We start from the raw sequence: 17,509 nt of genomic DNA, 5'->3' as shown, positions 1-17,509 counted from the left end.
TATTTTATATTTGTAATGAAAGCAAAGTGATACGCAAAAAGTTTTTGGAGCACTAAGGTGAACCTTGTTTATTGTGATGGATGCAAAAAGAAAAATATAAAAGATATCTTATTCAGAAGGGAGCCTTCTTCAGAGAGATCCAAAATGGCAGTGCAGACGGTAATCAGTGTTGTGACCTGGAAGTGGTGGGCTAAGGAGGCTGGAAACTGAAAGTGATGTTGGAGGTAGAAGAAGTGTCAATCATCCAGAAGAGGCATTAGGCCATAGTGCCACCCTCTGGTTCAGAGTGCAACAACTATTACATGAGCCCTGAGGTGGTTTATCAAATGCACATGTGTGACAATATATACAGTATACGTATATACCATATTTACGCGTGTACCTCGCGCACATTTTTTCCTGAAAATTAGCATTAGAAAATCAGGTGCGCGTCATACATGAGGAAATTTTTTGCTGTAATGTTTACTTCTTTTGCGTGGGCTCTCTCGCTCGCACGCACGCTCTCTCTCTCTCTCTCTCTCTCGCTCGCACGCGCACACACTCTCTCTCTCTCTCTCACTCGCGCGCGCTCTCTCTCTCTCTTGCTCGTTCGCTCACTCTCTCTCTCTCTTGCACGTTCACTCGCGCGTGCTCTCTCTATTGCTCACTCACTCGTGCGCGCTCTCTCTCTCTCTCTCACTTGCACACGTGCTCACTCTCTCTCTCTAGCTCGTTTGCTCTCTCTCTCTCTCTTGCTCGTTCGCTCACTCTCTCTCTCTCTTGCTCACTCACTCGTGTGCGCTCTCTCTCTCTCTCTCACTTGCGCACGTGCTCTCTCTCTCTCTCTCTAGCTCGTTTGCTCTCTCTCTCTCTCTCTCGCTCGTTCGCTCACTCTTTCTCTCTCTCGCTCGTTCGCTCGCGCATGCTCTCTCTCTCTCTCGCTCGCTCGCTCGCTCGCTCGCTCTCTCTCTCGCTCGTTCACTTGCTCTCTCTCTTGCTCGCTCGCTCTCTCTCTCTCTCTTGCTGGCGTGTGCTCTCTCTCTCTCTCGCGCGCGTGCGCTCTTTCTCTCGCTCACGCACACACTCTCTCTCGCTCGTTCGCTCACTCTCTCTCTCGCTCGTTCGCTCACTCTCTCTCTCGCTCGCTCGTTCGCTCGCTCTCTCTCTCGCTCGCTCGTTCGCTCACTCTCTTTGTCTCTCGCTCGTTCGCTCTCTCTCTCTCTCTCTCGCTCGCGCGTGCTCTCTCTCTCTTTCTGTCTTGCTCACTCTCTTTCTCTCTCGCTCGTTCGCTCACTCTCTCTCTCTCTCTTGCTCACTCACTCGTGCGCGCTCTCTCTCTCTCTCACTTGCGGACATGCTCTCTCTCTCGCTCATGCGCATGCTCTCTCTCTCTCTCTAGCTCGTTTGCTCTTTCTCTCTCTCTCGCTCGTTCGCTCGCGCATGCTCTCTCTCTCTCTCTCTCTCTTGCTCGTTTGCTCGCTCTCTCTCTCTCTCGCTCGCTCGCTCTCTCTCTCTCTCGCTCGCACATGCTCTCTCTCTCTCGCTTGCTCGCTCGCTCGCTCTCTCTCTCTCGTTCGCTCGCTCTCTCTCTCTTGCTCGCGCGTGCTCTCTCTCTCTCTTGCTCGCGCGTGCGCTCTCTCTCTCGCTCACGCACACACTCTCTCTCGCTCGTTCGCTCACTCTCTCTCTCGCTTGTTCGCTTACTCTCTTTCTCTCTCGCTCATTCGCTCTCTCTCTCTGTCTCTTTCGCTCGCGCGTGCGCTCTCTCTCTCTTTCTCTCTTGCTCACTCTCTTTCTCTCTCACTCGTTCGCTCTCTCTCTCTCTCTCTCTCGCGCTTGCACGTGCTCTCTCTCTCTCTCTCTCTCTCTCTCTCTCTCGCTCGCACGCGCTCTCTCTCTCTCTCTCTCGCTCGTTCGCTCACTCTCTCTCTCTCGTTCGCTCGCTCTGTCTCTCTCTCTCTCTTGCTCACTCACTCGCTTGCGCATGCTCTCTCTCTCTCTAGCTCGCTCTTTCGTCATGCAACAAATACAGAAGTGCATTTCACGGAAAACTTGCCCTAAATGCTTCCTATACAATCACAACGCGTGTCATACACGGGGTAAATTTTTTTCGCGATTTACTTTGTAAAAATTAGGGTGCGTGTCTTACACGAGGGCGCGTCGTACACGAGTAAATACAGTATATATATATTGCATAGTTTACTGTCAAATAAAGCAAAGAGTATGCGACACGTGTTTTGCCTTCATTTGAGCTCATCAGGCGTACACACTCTACTGCTCCCCTTTCGGGGAATCGAACCTCGGACGTCAGCGTCAGAGACGAAGTCCCTTACACTGCGTCACGGCATGTAGTTCGTTTATTTGACAGCCTGTAGGTCTGGAGTAATTACATTCATTGGGAGCAGTAGAGTGTGTACGCCTGATGAGCCCAAATGAAGGCAAAACACGTGTTGCGTACTCTTTGCTTTATTTGACAGTAAACTATGCAACATTCTATGATCTGCTTCTCGCAACTGAAGGAGGGCACCGTGGCGGATGTTTGTCGAATGGCAGACCAACCACAAGCGTTACCTGGTAGGTAACCACCCACACAATTCAGGTTGTTGAGACTCAGACTATGAATGCAATATATATATTATTATATATCTACTCTCTATGTATAAAAATAATAGTGAAATCATGCAATGTTTTCATCTGATGTTTTCTTGCAATGCTCATCTTTTCAAAATTGTATGTCATATAGTATACATTGTGGCAGACAGCCGGGGCCCTTATCCGGCCGGGACGCTGTGACAATGGAAGGACCAAGGGTTGAGAGCTTTAGCAGGACATTTTCTCCCCCGGTCCAATAGAGGGCAGCCCCCTTGGTTTACAGCAAGGCCACGGGTTTGGGGCATGGAAACCCAACCCTGCTGAGGCTCGTGGCCACTGTCAGGGGGCGTCTGGACGTTTACTGTCCCCTTTTATAGGATACCCAGAAGGACTCCAGGTGTCCAGCGACAATCTTCCAGCAGCACTTCCTGGTGTGGTGGAAGTGCTGCCAAACACGGCCCAGTAAAAGTCCAGGTGCACCCTTGCTGTGGCCATGGGCCCCAGCAGGGTTGAGCTTCCATGCTCCAAACCCATGGCCCTGCTGTAAGCCAAGGGGGCTGCCCTCTATCGGTCCTGAAAAAGCTCTCTCCCATGGTTCTTCCATTGTCTCAGCCTCTCATCATTGTTGTATTCTAAAATGATATAATGATGTTGTGGCAGACGGCTGGGGCCTTTACCCGGTCGTCTGTCACAACATCTATATATCATTTTAGAATACAACAATGATACTCTCATGGCCATAAAATGTCAAACAAAATGCCTTATATACATCTGCTCTGCTAACAACAGCAGTGCAGTAGTTCAATTGAGGGTTAGCAGTCAACAAATAAAGCCTATGTAATGGCACACGCTTACTAATTGTAAAACTCCATAAACATTCAGTTGCTGGAAAAATCATAATTGGTGATCAAGCAGGAGATGCCGTATCCCTTCTGCGCATTAAGTTGCATACTGGTGATACTTCAGGAAGTAGATTTCTATTCAGCTTGCATAGATGACAATTTCCAATAGTTTTAGCATTTGCTGTATCTATAAATAAATCTCAGGTCCAGAGATTTGACAGAGTTTTGGAAATATACCTGGGGACCGATAGCAAGTGAAGCGAACTATCAAGGTGGGGTTGGGCCATCATAGGTGGCCAGGGAGGCACTCTCTCCTAGTATGTATATACAGTATATATACTAGGAGGGTGTGCCTGGAATGCAATACAAGTTTTACATATATATTTACATATTTCACGTCAAAATCTGGTAATCTTAGGTTTATCCACCTGAATAAAGCAAGATTTTAACAAAATGTTATTTCCAATTCCAGCTTTACCCAGGTCTTTTGGATAGTGCAAGCTTTACCCGGGTAATGCTAGGTTTATCCAATTTTTGGGCTTTACCCATAACGCGTTGTAAGAAGAACAACCATAAGACATTGCAAAGGGTTGGGGCAGCCACCCGTATAATTTTTCCCAGCTGCAAAACTGATGCCAAAGCACAGACATGTTCGTACAACAGAGTCCAAAACAGAACTGATTCATTCTACACAAGATGGCAGCTTTAAAGACCCGTAGAGGAAGTGATGTCATCAGGACCGCAACCGGAAGTGATGTCATTGGCTGCCCCAAAGCCGGGTGAGATTTCCCTAGAATGGTCTGCAAAAGTTTGAGAGGGAGAATTAGTGCGCCTCGCCACCCCCTGGTCTGGCGTGGAATTACATGTTACAGATGTCTCCTAAACATGCATGTGTGACAGCGTGTACACACAAAACAAGTTTTTTTCCAACTTTCGTTCTTTTAAGATGACTGACTAAGATGTTGTCTCTCCCACATATGAGGAATTCAGGGAGTGTAAAGGTTGGTCCAGATTGGCGGAACCCGGAAGTAGCGTCAGAGGTGGAGAGCCGTCAATCTTCTTTTCTGCAGAGAGTCCATTATTACACAGCACCATCTCCTGGCTTGGTGGAGAATTACCATCACCTAAGCCTTAAACTGTCTCCCATGTACACATGCGTGACTGTGTATATATATATATATATATATATATATCCATCCATCCATCCATTTTCCAACCCGCTGAATCCGAACACAGGGTCACGGGGGTCTGCTGGAGCCAATCCCAGCCAACACAGGGCACAAGGCAGGGAACCAATCCTGGGCTGGGTGCCAACCCACCGCAGTATATATATATATATATATATATATATATATATATATATATATATATATATATATATATGGGGAACAGCCCGGACACAGACAGGTAGACATGATGGCTTCACCACACACACGTTTATTTACAATAATCGAAGTCCAATCACCCCTTAAGTCCTGGCCTTTTCACACTGCCTTTCACTGTCTCTGGTCCGCCTCCACTCCTCTCCTCCAAGCTCCTCGAACCCTTGGCATGTCTCGGACATGTACACCTAATCAGGTGCAATCCTTTTACTAAGTGGGAACCACTCACTCCCTTAACTAAAAATAAAGTAATTACACCCTGCATAACTTTTAAAACCACTATACAGATAAGGCTGTAAACATCTAGAGCTTACAATGTAAATTTTACACTGTCTGAAACACAAGACATCTCTACTCAGCCGCCATTAGATCCAAAGGCTACAAATAAGTCTGAATACAGAACATTAGAAAAATCTGGACAAGAACAGGCCGTTCAGCCAGTCCTGTCCACTTAATTCTTCTAAAATAACATCAAGTCGAGTTTTGAAAGTCCCTAAAGTCTTACTGTCTACCACACTACTTGGCCACTTATTCCATGTGTCTCTGGTTCTTTGTGTCAAGTAAAACTTCCTAATGTTTGTGTGAAATTTCCCCTTCACAAGTTTCCAGCTGTGTCCCCGTGTTCTTGATGAACTCATTTTAAAGTCAGCGTCTCGATCCACTGAACTAATTCACTTTATCATTTTAAACACTTCAGTCAGGTCTCCTCTTCATCTCTGTAAAGGCTCAGCTCTTTTAATCTTCACTCATAACTCATCCCCTGTAGCCCCTGAATCAGCCCAGTTGCTCTTCTCTGGACCTTCTCTAGTGCTGCTATGTCCTTTTTGTAGCCTGGAGACCAAAACTGCACCCAGGACTCCAGATGAGGCCTCACCAGTGTGTTATAAAGCTTGAGCAGAACCTACTGTGACTTGTACTACACATATCCATCCATCCATCCGTCCGTCCGTCCATCCATCCATCCATCCATCCATCCATCCATCCATCCATCCATCCATCCATTATCCAACACGCTATATGCTAACTACAGGGTCACAGGGGTCTTCTGGAGCCAAACCCTGCCAACACAGGGCACAAGGAAGGAAATAAACCGTGGGCTGGGTGCCAGCCCACCGCAGACTCCACACATCAAGGCGCTATATAACCTGACGGTCTGTTAGCCTTCTTCATGACTTCTGAACACTGTCGGGCAGTCGATGGCTTAGGGTCCACTATGACTCCTAAATCCTTCTCATAAGGTGGACTCTTGATTTTCAGGCCCCCAGTTGTGTATTCAAACCTAACATTTTTCCTTCCTATGTGTAATTCTTTACATTTACTGACATTAAATTTCATTGTCCACAAATCTGCCCAAGCCTGTCTGCTATCCAAGTCCTTCTGTGATGATATAATGGATTCCAAATTATCTGCTAATCCACCTATCTTGGTATCATCTGCAAACTCAACCAGTTTGTTCCTTAAATTCCTATCTAAATCATTTATAAATATTAAAAATATCAGCGGCCCCCACACTGCCCCCTGCTGGTCACCACTTTTAACATCACCCATTTCTGATGAGGTTCCTCACATCATCACCCTCTGCTTCCTGTGTCTGAGCCAATTCTGCACCCACCACACCCTGAACTGCCACTTCTTTTAATTTGATGCCCACCTGTCATGTGGCACCTCATCAAATGTTTTCTGAAAGTCAAGATAAATAATCTCATCTACTCCACTCTGATCGTATCCTTTTATTGCTTCCTCATGTAATTGCAGCATGTTAGTAAAACATGACCTCCCTCTTCTGACCCCATGCTGACTGTTCAGTAAAACCCCTGTTCTTTTGCAATGTATTGCTCAGACTTTTCCTTAATAGATAGATAGATAGATAGATAGATAGATAGATAGATAGATAGATAGATAGATAGATAGATAGATAGATAGATAGATAGATAGATAGATAGATAGATAGATAGATAGATAGATAGATAGATAGATAGATAGATAGATAGATAGATAGATAGATAGATAGATAACGTTTACCCCCCCGGGTGGAGTTGAAGAGTCACATAGTGTGGTGGAGGTCTGTCAGTGGAGCAGGACAGTGACAGCAGTCTGTCGCTGAAGCTGCTCCTCTGTCTGGAGATGATCCTGTTCAGTGGATGCAGTGGATTCTCCATGATTGACATGATTGATTCCTTCCATTAATTTTCCTGTGATGCACATTAAGCTTACTGGCCTGTAGTTGCTTGGATCTGCCCTGTCACCCTTTTCATATAACGGGATAATATTTGCCATTTTCCAGTCCTTCAGAATTTCGCTATGATGCAGTGATTTCCTAGAAATATGCGTCAAGGGTTTATATTTATATTTGCTAACCTTCTTAAGAACTTTAGGGTATTGGTAAAAACTTTAACTTGTAGTGTAGCATTTTATTAAAAGGTCCCAGTCCCATTAAAGCAGGCCAGAGAGACAAATAATTGGTATTTTCTACAGAATCTGTCCTTTGAAAGATTAGCATGGCACATTTGCCACATGGCACATTTGAGATGACTTGTGAAGTTTAGAGTTGTAGCATTTCCTGTGTAATGAAGTGCAGAGAGATTGACAGATGGTGCTGACTTCATATATTTATTTAAGATGATAAGCAGGATGGAAGATTGCTGCTGCAGTGTTGACAGATATTAAGATTACAGATGGAAATCAACGAGGGGCCGCGTTCTAAGCCATACTTGAAACTTTAGTCAAGCTATCATGGCTGTCATTTGAATCCATGCAGGCTTCTCTATGTCCTGAAATTATTATGGCTTAATAGTCCTAAAAAAAAGTAAAGATTCATAAACTGTTCAAATATTGTTTGCAGAGTTTTGATGGAAAGGAAGCATGCGTATCTGCTCGCTTTCAGGTTACAACTTACAGTATAAAAAGGCCTTTCCATTGGCTCCTCGGATGTCACCCTTCACACTCTGTCATCTGTCATCTGTTAAGTTATTTCTGTTTCATGTACTGCAGTCATATGAGGATGTCCAACCTGTGGTGTCAGCAGAGCCCTTAGCCCGGACAGATTCAGACTCACCAAGGTTCATTCTAGGACCTTTTAATTTAAAATATTTTTAACATTTTATTAGGGTGGCACGGTGACGTAGTGGTAGTGCTGCTGCCTCGCATTTCGCTTCCCGGGTCCTCCCTGCGTGGAGTTTGCATGTTCTTCCCGTGTCTGCGTGGGTTTCCTCCCACAGTCCAAAGACATGCAGGTTAAGTGCATTGGCGATTTTAAATTGTCCCGTGTGTGTGCTTGGTGTGTGTGTGTGCCCTGCGGTGGGCTGGCGCCCTGCCTGAGATTTGTTCCTGCCTTGAGCCCTGTGTTGGCTGGGATTGGCTCCAGCAGAGATTCAGCAGGTTGGAGAATGACTGACATTTTATTAATTTTATTAAAATCAAATAATCTATATACAGTGTGAAGGACAGCTGTGTCCCATGCCCGGCAGGGACGCCCCTACTGCACGTGTTCTGGGGGAGCTACCATAGACAGCTCAATACCTCCCCTGGGACGCTTGGTGACAGCCTCCCTGGCGGACGATGATTCCCCAACCTGGCGCATGGATCCATGGGACATGGAGTCCTCCACAGCCTGGTTGGGGGCTCGGATGGCCGCCAGGGGGAGCTGCATGGACTTTGCAGCCCGGCTGGTCAATTCCTCAGCCCCACCCGGAAATGCAATTAGGCCCAGGTGATCAAGCACCTGGAATGCTTCCGGGTGGGGTATAAAAAAGGCCAGCCACCACCACTCGAGAGAGAGCCAGAGTTGGGAGGAAGGAGACGAAGCTTGCAGAGGAGTGGTGGGAGAGAAGAGTGTGTTATTGTGTGGTGTAGAAAGAGGTGCTTTTGGGACTGTGTATTGCCTGTTGGTCACGGGGAAGACGTGCGCCCACGGATGAAGAAGAAAATAAAGCCCTTGTGTTTTATACGTGCCTCTGTGTCATTCTGTGCCAGGTCGGGCGCTATATAGCGCCTTTTCTACAACAGGTAGTCCCCAAGTTACGGACATCCGACCTACGACATACAAATGGGGCCGCAGCTGCAACGCATGCACCTAAGTAACTGCCGCTCCGTCATCTTCGGCCTGTGGACGCTGCAAGCGGTGGCTGGACGGAGGCTGGAGGGGGTGATTTCGCTGCTTGCAGGGTCCCTCGGGTGGCTCCTGGCGGCAAGCGGTTTCGCTGCCCGCCCACCACACACGGCTGCCCCATTCGTTCTAGGTGCGCGGCTGGTAATGCTGCAAGCGGTGATCCGGTTGTGGCTGAACGGGGCGTCGGGGGGTAGCATTGTAGTGTGCTGTGTGTTGAATGGTGGCGGTGGTGTTGCGTACGCTGCAGGCAGCATACTGTGGTAGAGGTGACTGTGAGGTGGTCCCGACGATGAACCGCCCCTCGCTGCCCCCATTCATTCTCAATAGCAAGCCTGCTTGTACTGCTACGCACATAGCAGGAAGTTGTCTCTTGTCAGTACAGGGTGGTCCAGATCTAATTATGCAGATCCAGATCGTCTGGATGACTTTGATTTATGCAGGTACGATTTCAGTTCGGCGCGAAGACGATTCTTTGTGTCGTCAGTTCGCACACTTCTCGATGGTCTGGGATTTTTCGGGTGATTTTCTATGTAATAAACTGAATAAGTTATAGCGTATTGAAAATTGCATAATTAGATCTGGACCACCGTATACATCAGACGTGTTGACGACTGGTGCCTTCTTGCTGTGATAGCATATACAGTTCTGTGCAGAGGAGCTCATCTTAACCTTTTGTCTTCACCCTTCAACAACGTCTCTGAAACATAAATCTAATGCAAGTGTTGGTGATACAGTAAAGAAGAGAAAAACCTTCACCATTGAAAATAAAGTAGAAATAATAAAAAGGTCAGAGAGAGGTGACACTCCGTCATTCATTGGCACAGCACTTGGTTACAGTCGGTCAACAATAGCATTTGTTAAAATAATGTACTCGTTCCGACCTTACATACAAATTAAGTACAAACCTACAGTCCCCATCTCGTACATAACCCGGGGACTGCCTGTATAGAAAAACCAAACACCACTGACTCACTCATTATGAAATCTCCAGAACCATGAGGACTTGGGACTTGAAATTTGGAATGTAGGTTTACCCTTGGCCCATAGGTACTCGCTAAGAAACGGTTTTAAAAATTTCGTGGTCCAAGCGCGTTCTGTCAATCTCTGTCCGCTTTTCACGAGAGAATTACTTAACGGATTTAGATCTGGTTGTTTTATATAATTTGCTTGAACTTTCTGGTTGATTTTGCGACTTCTCGTACCAGAGTTCGCTTGCGGTACCGATGTGTTTATGCAAATCCAAGAGAGTGGTTGTGGGTCGAGAGCAGGAGGGGCGAGGCCTTCCTCATTTACTCGCCAGCCTCTGTTCGAGACACTCTACCTGTCGCCACGTGTTGGAGTTCACCTTGGCTTCGCTTAGCTAGCGATACCAGTTTGTTCAGCAGACATTATCATCTACAGATTGTTAAGGAGTGACGTTTGATGCTTTTGAGAGAGAAATCAGAGCTACGTGTGTTTTAGAGGGTAGCTGCTGACTGGCAGAGTATCACGGCCATGTGCTTTTCTCCCTACGCGGCGGACGCTCGCCTGTCAGAGCTGAACACCATCAGATACAGTGCCAACAACATCTATTGATTTTTAAAGTTTGTCCTGTTTCATTACTATGTGGGCACAGCCACGGGGTACAGCTAGTGTTCCATACAAGCAAGTCAAGTTTAACAAAACTAGGTTCAGACATTTTAATTAAGTAAAGCCTAATCTCACGTCTTTTTCAGCATGGTCACACTTTTCTATTCCTCTGGTCATTTTGTTTACTGGTATTTTTTACTAGAATAGGGAAAGTATTGTAATCGTCCAAAGATTCGATGTCGAGATTTTAATGAATTTCGATGTTTTAGACCTCCTGACTTTCTCGTATACGTAGTATAAGGAAAGCATTGGAATCCTCCAAAAATTCCATTTCGAGATCTCGACCTCCCTAAGTCCAAAAATACCAAGTTTGGAATGATGCCTGTGGGTGTGTGTAAACACGATAGTTTGAGTACGCTTTCGCTTCGGTCAACTAAATTTTGCATACAAGTATTAGGTACAAAACGTAGATTTCTTTCAACTTTTGGGCTATTTCCGTTAACGAGTAGTGTTACTTTACCTTGTAGTCATGCAGCTGCAGAGTCCGATTTATTCTACTTTACTTTTATAATAATTGTTCAATATATTAGTAACTAGCTGTCCCCCGTGGCTCCACCCACGTAGTGAGTGAAACAGGACAGTGAGGAGGGCCGTACCCCTGACGTCCCGCTTCCCCCTCTCCTCAGCCTGCAGCCTCTGTCTTGGATTAGCGCAAATACATCACTCCTGCAAGCGATCTCTGATTCTTAGCGCGATGAGAGAAGTCGCAAAATCAACCAGAATGTTCAAGCAAATTCTAGAATAAAACTCCGATCTAAATCCGCTAAGTTTTTCTCTTGTTTGCTGACTAAGCGGAGAGAATATATACGCCCGAGGTTAGCGTGTGAGTGAGGAGGGCAAATGTCTCTTGCAGCCTCTTTCTCAAATTCACGCAAATAAATTGTTACCGCAAGCGAACTCTGATACTTAGCGCGATGAGAGAAGTCGCAGAATCAACCGGAATGTTCAAGCAAATTCTAGAATAAAACCCGATCTAAATATGTTAAGTAGTTCTCTCATTCGCTATCTAAGCAGAAGTAAGGTATGCCCCGACGTCCCGCCCCTCTCCACTCGCCCCGCTGCATCTCTCTCAGATTTGCGCAAATAAATTGTTACTGCAAGTGAACTCTGATAATTAGCACGATGAGAGAAGTCGCAAAAATCAGCCGGAATGTTCAAGCAAATTATAGAAAAAATCCCGATGTAAATCTGTTAAGTAGTTCTATCATTCGCCAGCTAAGCAGAGGTAAGATACGCCCGAGGTTGGCATGTGAGTGATGAGGGCAACACCTCCCTCCCCTCGGCTTGCAGCCTCTCTCTCAGATTCCCACAAATAAATCGTTACCACAAGCGAACTCTGATACCTAGCGCGATGAGAGAAGTCGTAGAATCAACTGGAATCTTCAAGCAAATTCTAGAAAAAAAACCTGATCTAAATCCGCTAAGTTGTTCTCTCATTTGATGGCTAAGCGGAGGTAATATATACGCCCGAGGTTAGCGTTTGAGTAAGGAGGGCAATGCCTCTTGCAGCCTCTCTCTCAGATTCACGCAAATAAATTGTTACCGCAAGTGAACTCTGATACTTAGCGCGATGAGAGAAGTCGCAGAATCAACCGGAATGTTCAAGCAAATTCTAGAATAAAACCCAATCTAAATATGTTAAGTTGTTCTCTCATTCGCTAGCTAAGCGGAGGTAAGGTATGCCCCGACGTCCTGCCCGCCTCCACTCGGCCTGCTGCATCTCTCTCAGATTCACACAAATAAATCGTTACCGCAAGCGAACTCTGATACTTAGCGCGATGAGAGAAGTCGCAGAATCAACCGGAATGTTCAAGCAAATTCTAGAATAAAACCCGATCTAAATATGTTAAGTAGTTCTCTCATGAAAAGCGGACAGACAGACAGACATTGGATTTTATATTTAGAGAGATTTGATTTGATTTGTTGTTGATGGTTCTTTAATGTACATACTATAAAAATACAATCATTGTCTTGCAGTTTACTCCTCAAATATTCATCCCCATATCTGAGTATACGAGAAAGTCGACGGGAGACCACTCCGGATTTTTTTATTTTTTTTATTTTGGAGATCACCTAGGATGTCCTATGACTGACTTCCTAACCTCCACAGTCCAAAATCTAATGTCCACGATGCCCTCTTTCTGATACAGGTACCGTAACTATGTCTCTGTGTCCCTCTGCACAATTTAATTTCTCAAATCACGCCAGCCGCTTTTCCGCTAACGGCAGGAACTGATTGTCATGTTGATGGCGTTTGGAAATTTGCATAAAAACATGACTTTCAGATTCATTCAAGAAACACTTCACAGCTGCTGGGATCAAGTATTTTATTTTTTTTTTGAAAGATTAGCATGGCACATTTTGTCATCTTGATCACAGTCGCACAGATCCATCTGTCTGTGTTCTCTCACATGAATGTTAAAACATCTATCAAGGGCAATATAGTGGAGGAGAAAATTCACTCTTACGCTTGTTTTACCCGTGTCAGCTCAGCTATTAATATTAGTTAAAAGACAGGAATTTCTTAAAATTATATAAATAAGTAAGAACTTGGGAAGGAACTGATTTATTGCAAAATGGGAAAGTGAATGGCACATGATGGGCAAGAAGAGGAGCTTGCCATGATTGTTTGTGCATATCTGGGACTGAAAGATCAGGGACTGGGCATCAGAAATCAGGGGTTTGCTCGTCTGAATCCCCCCATGTGCCACCACCACTGTCCATCTCTAAACCCATCCTATGTACAGAATACAGTCATATGAAAACGTGTGGGAACCCCTCTCAGCCTGCATAATAATTGACTCTCCTTTCAACACTAAAGATAACAGTGGTCTGTCTTTCATTTCCTAGGAACATCTGAGTACTGCAGTGCTTTCCGAACAAAATTTTTAGTGACGCAGTATTTAGTTGTATGAAATTAAATCAAATGTGAAAAACTGGCTGTGCACAAATGTGAGTCCCCTTGTCATTGTGCTGATTTGAATGCCTGTCACTGCTCAATGCTGATGACTTGGTGTGATGAGCTCGTTAAGCCTTGAACTTCATAGACAGGTGTGTCCTATCATGAGATATAAAGGGATGTAAGGTGGTCAATTGCAAGTTGTGCTTCCTTCCCTTTGACTCTCCTCTGAAGAGGGACAGCATGGGATCCTCAAAGCAACTCCCCAAAGATCTGAAAACAAAGATTGTTCAGTCTCCTGGTTTAGGAGAAGGCTACAAAAAGCCATCTCAGAGGTTTAAACTGTCAGTTTCAACTGTAAGGAATGGAATCAGCAAATGGAAGGCCACAGGCACAGTTGCTGTTAAACCCAGCAGGTCTGGCAGGCCAAGAAAAATACAGGAGCGGCATATGAGCAGGATTGTGAGAATGGTGACAGACAACCCACAGATCACCTCTAAAGACCTGCAAGAACATCTGGCTGCAGATGGTGTATCTGTACATCGTTCTACAATTCAGCACATCTGTATGGCAGGGTGATGAGAAAGAAGCCCTTTCTGCACTCACGCCACAAACAGAGTCGCTTGTTGTATGCCAATGCTCATTTAGACAAGCCACATTCATTTGGTAACAAAGTGCTTTGGACTGATGAGACAAAAATGGAGTTATTTGGTCAGAACAAAAAGCGCTTTGCATGGCGGAAGAAGAACACTGCATTCCAAGAAAAACACCTGCTACCTACTGTCACATTTGGTGGAGGTCCCATCATGCTGTGGGGCTGTGTGGCTAGTTCAGGGACTGGGGCCCTTGTTAAAGTCGAGGGTCGGATGAATTCAACCCAATATCAACAAATTCTTCAGGATAATGTTCAAGCGTCAGTCACAGAGTTGAAGTTACGCAGGGGTTGGATATTCCAACAAGACAATGACCCAAAACACAGTTGGAAATCTACAAAGGCATTCATGCAGAGGGAGAAGTACAATGTTCTGGAATGGCCATCACAGTCCCCTGACTTGAATATCATCGAAAATCTATGGGATGATTTGAAGCAGGCTGTCCATCAAACTGAACTGAACTGGAGAGATTTTGTATGAAGAATGGTGAACAATACCTCCATCCAGAATCAGACACTCATCAGAGGCTATAGGAGGACAGCATCTAGAGGCTGTTAGATTTGAAAAGGAGGCTCAACTAAGTATTGATGTCATATCTCTGTTGGGGTGCCCACATTTATGCACCTGTCTAATTTTGTGATGATGCATATTGCATATTTTCTGTTAATCCAATAAACTTAATGTCACTGCTGAAATCCTACTGTGTCCATAAGGCATGTCAGATATTAAAAGGAAGTCAATGAGAAACAAAAATCCAAAGAATTAAGAGGTGTTCCCAAACTTTTTCATATGACTGTATGTCAGTCATGGAAGATGCGCCCTTCCCATGTTATTAATTAGTTCAAACCTCATTTAGCTGCAGGTTGATAAGGTCAGTTCTTTTTAATAATAACCTGTAAATAATTGTGTTCAATCAATTCAGTCTTATATGTGCTTACACAATTGCTTTCTCCTTCCATTTATTTCCAGAGAAGTGACATTTTTTTGTCCTCTATTAGTTAACTTACTTAATGTACCAGGAGAGGGCGCTGCTGTGTGAGCTGTTTGCTCGGTTGGCGCTCTGCTTGGCGTGTGACTGACTTGCATTGGGCATTTGAGTGACTGTAGGATGAGTAGAAGAGGAAAAGAAACAATACTTACAAGTTCAAGTAACTGCCATCCAGGTAACTCCATCCTAGTTGAAGTTGCACCAAATGTTTCTCAATTTTAAGGTGGACGAATTTGCAGATTCGTCAATGCTTTTCTTTAATATTTTTATTTTATTAATTTTCATTGTAATCATTCCATACAAACAGATCAATTTATAACCCAACAAATTTGAAGACTAATCAAACCCCACCCCTGAGAAGGAGAGCTCAGCTAAAGGAAAATTGCTTAAGGCTTTTTAATAAGGCAACATTAAACAAAAGAAAGGGAGAAGTAGATATCTACTGTATGTAAATAAGAGATGGAGAAGGGAGTTAACTGCGATAATAGTTATTTCTCTTATTCTAAAATAATATTGATTAAATCCTGCCATGTTTTAAAAAATTTTGTACAGATCCTCTAACTGAAAATTAGATTTTTTCCAATTTCAAATAATATAAAACATCGGTTTCCCACTGACTTATAAGAGGAGAATTAGGATTCTTCCAATTTAACAAAATAAGTCTGCGTGCCAAGAGTGTAGTGAATGCAATCACCGTTTGCTTGTCCTTCTCCAATTCAAGTCCATCTGGAAGGACACCAAACACAGCTGTTAATGGGTTAGGAGGGATTGTGATACTAAGGCTGTCTGAGAGGCACTTAAAAATTTTTGTCCAAAATGATGTTAGTTTGGTGCAGGCCCAGAACATGTGACCCAGTGAGGCAGGAGCTTGGTTGCAGCGCTCGCAGGTTGGATCCTGGCCTGGAAACATTTTGGACAGTTTTAAGCGAGACAGATGAGCTTGATATATAATTTTTAGTTGAATAATTCTATGCTTTGCGCATATGGAACTCGAGTGAATTCTCTGCTTTGCTACCTTCCACTCCTTTTCTGATATATTGATTAAGAGATCTTCTTCCCAATGTCCTCTTGGGATGCTTTTCAATGGGAGATTTTGAAACTTTAAAAATGTGTACAGAGTGATATGTTTGAGATATCTGACCGAGAATTGTTCTGTCTTGACAAATTTCTTTGATGAATAAGTATGCGACACCTGAAGGGGGAAGCCGAGATGTTTCGTGTGGACAGAGAAACGGACAGACGTTAGCATTTGCAACTGGTGCTAAAAATGTAAAGAAACCTCATCTAACTTTTGGTAAAATATGATACTACCAAGATGGGGATTGGCGGATAATTTGGAATCTGTTGAATCATTACAGAAAGGCATGGACATAAAGTATCCAGCAGGGGGCGCTCTTTCTACCTTGGGATGTGTTTCTTGATGCAGAATTGACTAGAACCAAATCCCATACCTTTTGTTCCCATGGCGGAAAATAATTACAAGAGAGAAATATGGTACAAAAAGAGATATATGTATTTAACTTGATTTAAAAGATAACATTCATTCCCAGAATATAACGCATAATCCTGTTTACATACATATTCAGTCCGGAGAGAAGCCAAGGGACATCACAGCCAAGTGGGAGAATGGTGGCAAATCAGATGTCCCATCCAGCAGCGAGGAATGTCGGCGGCATAGTCAGATGCTTCTGACGTTGTGCTGGATCCTCGTCATTATAAACACTCATATGATTACATAGTCATAGAATTCTTGTCAGATATGGGTGACTACCAGAAGAACAGGCTGGTTATTAATACATTCACAGACTCGAGGGGTTTTAAACCATATTGGTCAAGCAGATATAAGCACTTTTTAAAATAACCTGATTGTGTCCTTCACATGTTTCCCTCCTTTCTCCTCAACCTGACTTGTGAAATTAATCTCACAAATCACGTTGGCACTAATATCTTTCTTGCTACACAGGCTTTGGCAGATTTGTGGCAGATTAAATTTAATGTAATAATGTAAAGTATTACACATAGGAAGTAAAAATGTGAAATCTGAATACACAGTGGGCGGTCAGATAATCGAGAGACCACCTTATGAGAAGGATTTTAGGAGTCGTAGTGGACTCTAAGCTATCGACTTCCAGACCGTGTTCAGAAGCCATTAAGAATGTCAGGTTATATAGCGCCTTGATGTGTGGAGTACAAGTCACAGGAGGTTCTGCTCAAGCTTTATAACACACTGGTGAGGCCTCATCTGGAGTCCTGGGTGCAGTTTGGGCCTCCTGGCCATAAAAAGGACATAGCAGAATTAGAAAAGGTCCAGAGAAGAGCGACTGGGCTGATTCAGGGGCTACAGGGGGTAAGTTATGAAGAAAGATTAAAAGATTTAGGAGTCGTAGTGGACTCAACACCATCAGCTTCCAGACAGAAGCCATGAAGAAGGCTAACA

The 17,509-nt window shown here is 44.3% G+C and overlaps 1 protein-coding gene across 2 annotated transcripts in view; it reads left to right on the top strand.

The window, feature by feature from the left end:
- The window catches only part of cd44b (CD44 molecule (Indian blood group) b), a 152,596-nt gene that overhangs the window by 97,782 nt on the left and 37,305 nt on the right, over window positions 1–17,509 (top strand). The gene's annotated exons all lie outside the window — the stretch shown is intronic.

This window comes from Erpetoichthys calabaricus, chromosome 2, assembly GCF_900747795.2.
Source record: "Erpetoichthys calabaricus chromosome 2, fErpCal1.3, whole genome shotgun sequence".
NCBI classification, from domain to species: domain Eukaryota; kingdom Metazoa; phylum Chordata; class Cladistia; order Polypteriformes; family Polypteridae; genus Erpetoichthys; species Erpetoichthys calabaricus.
This window is presented reverse-complemented; position numbering and strand designations above follow the sequence as displayed.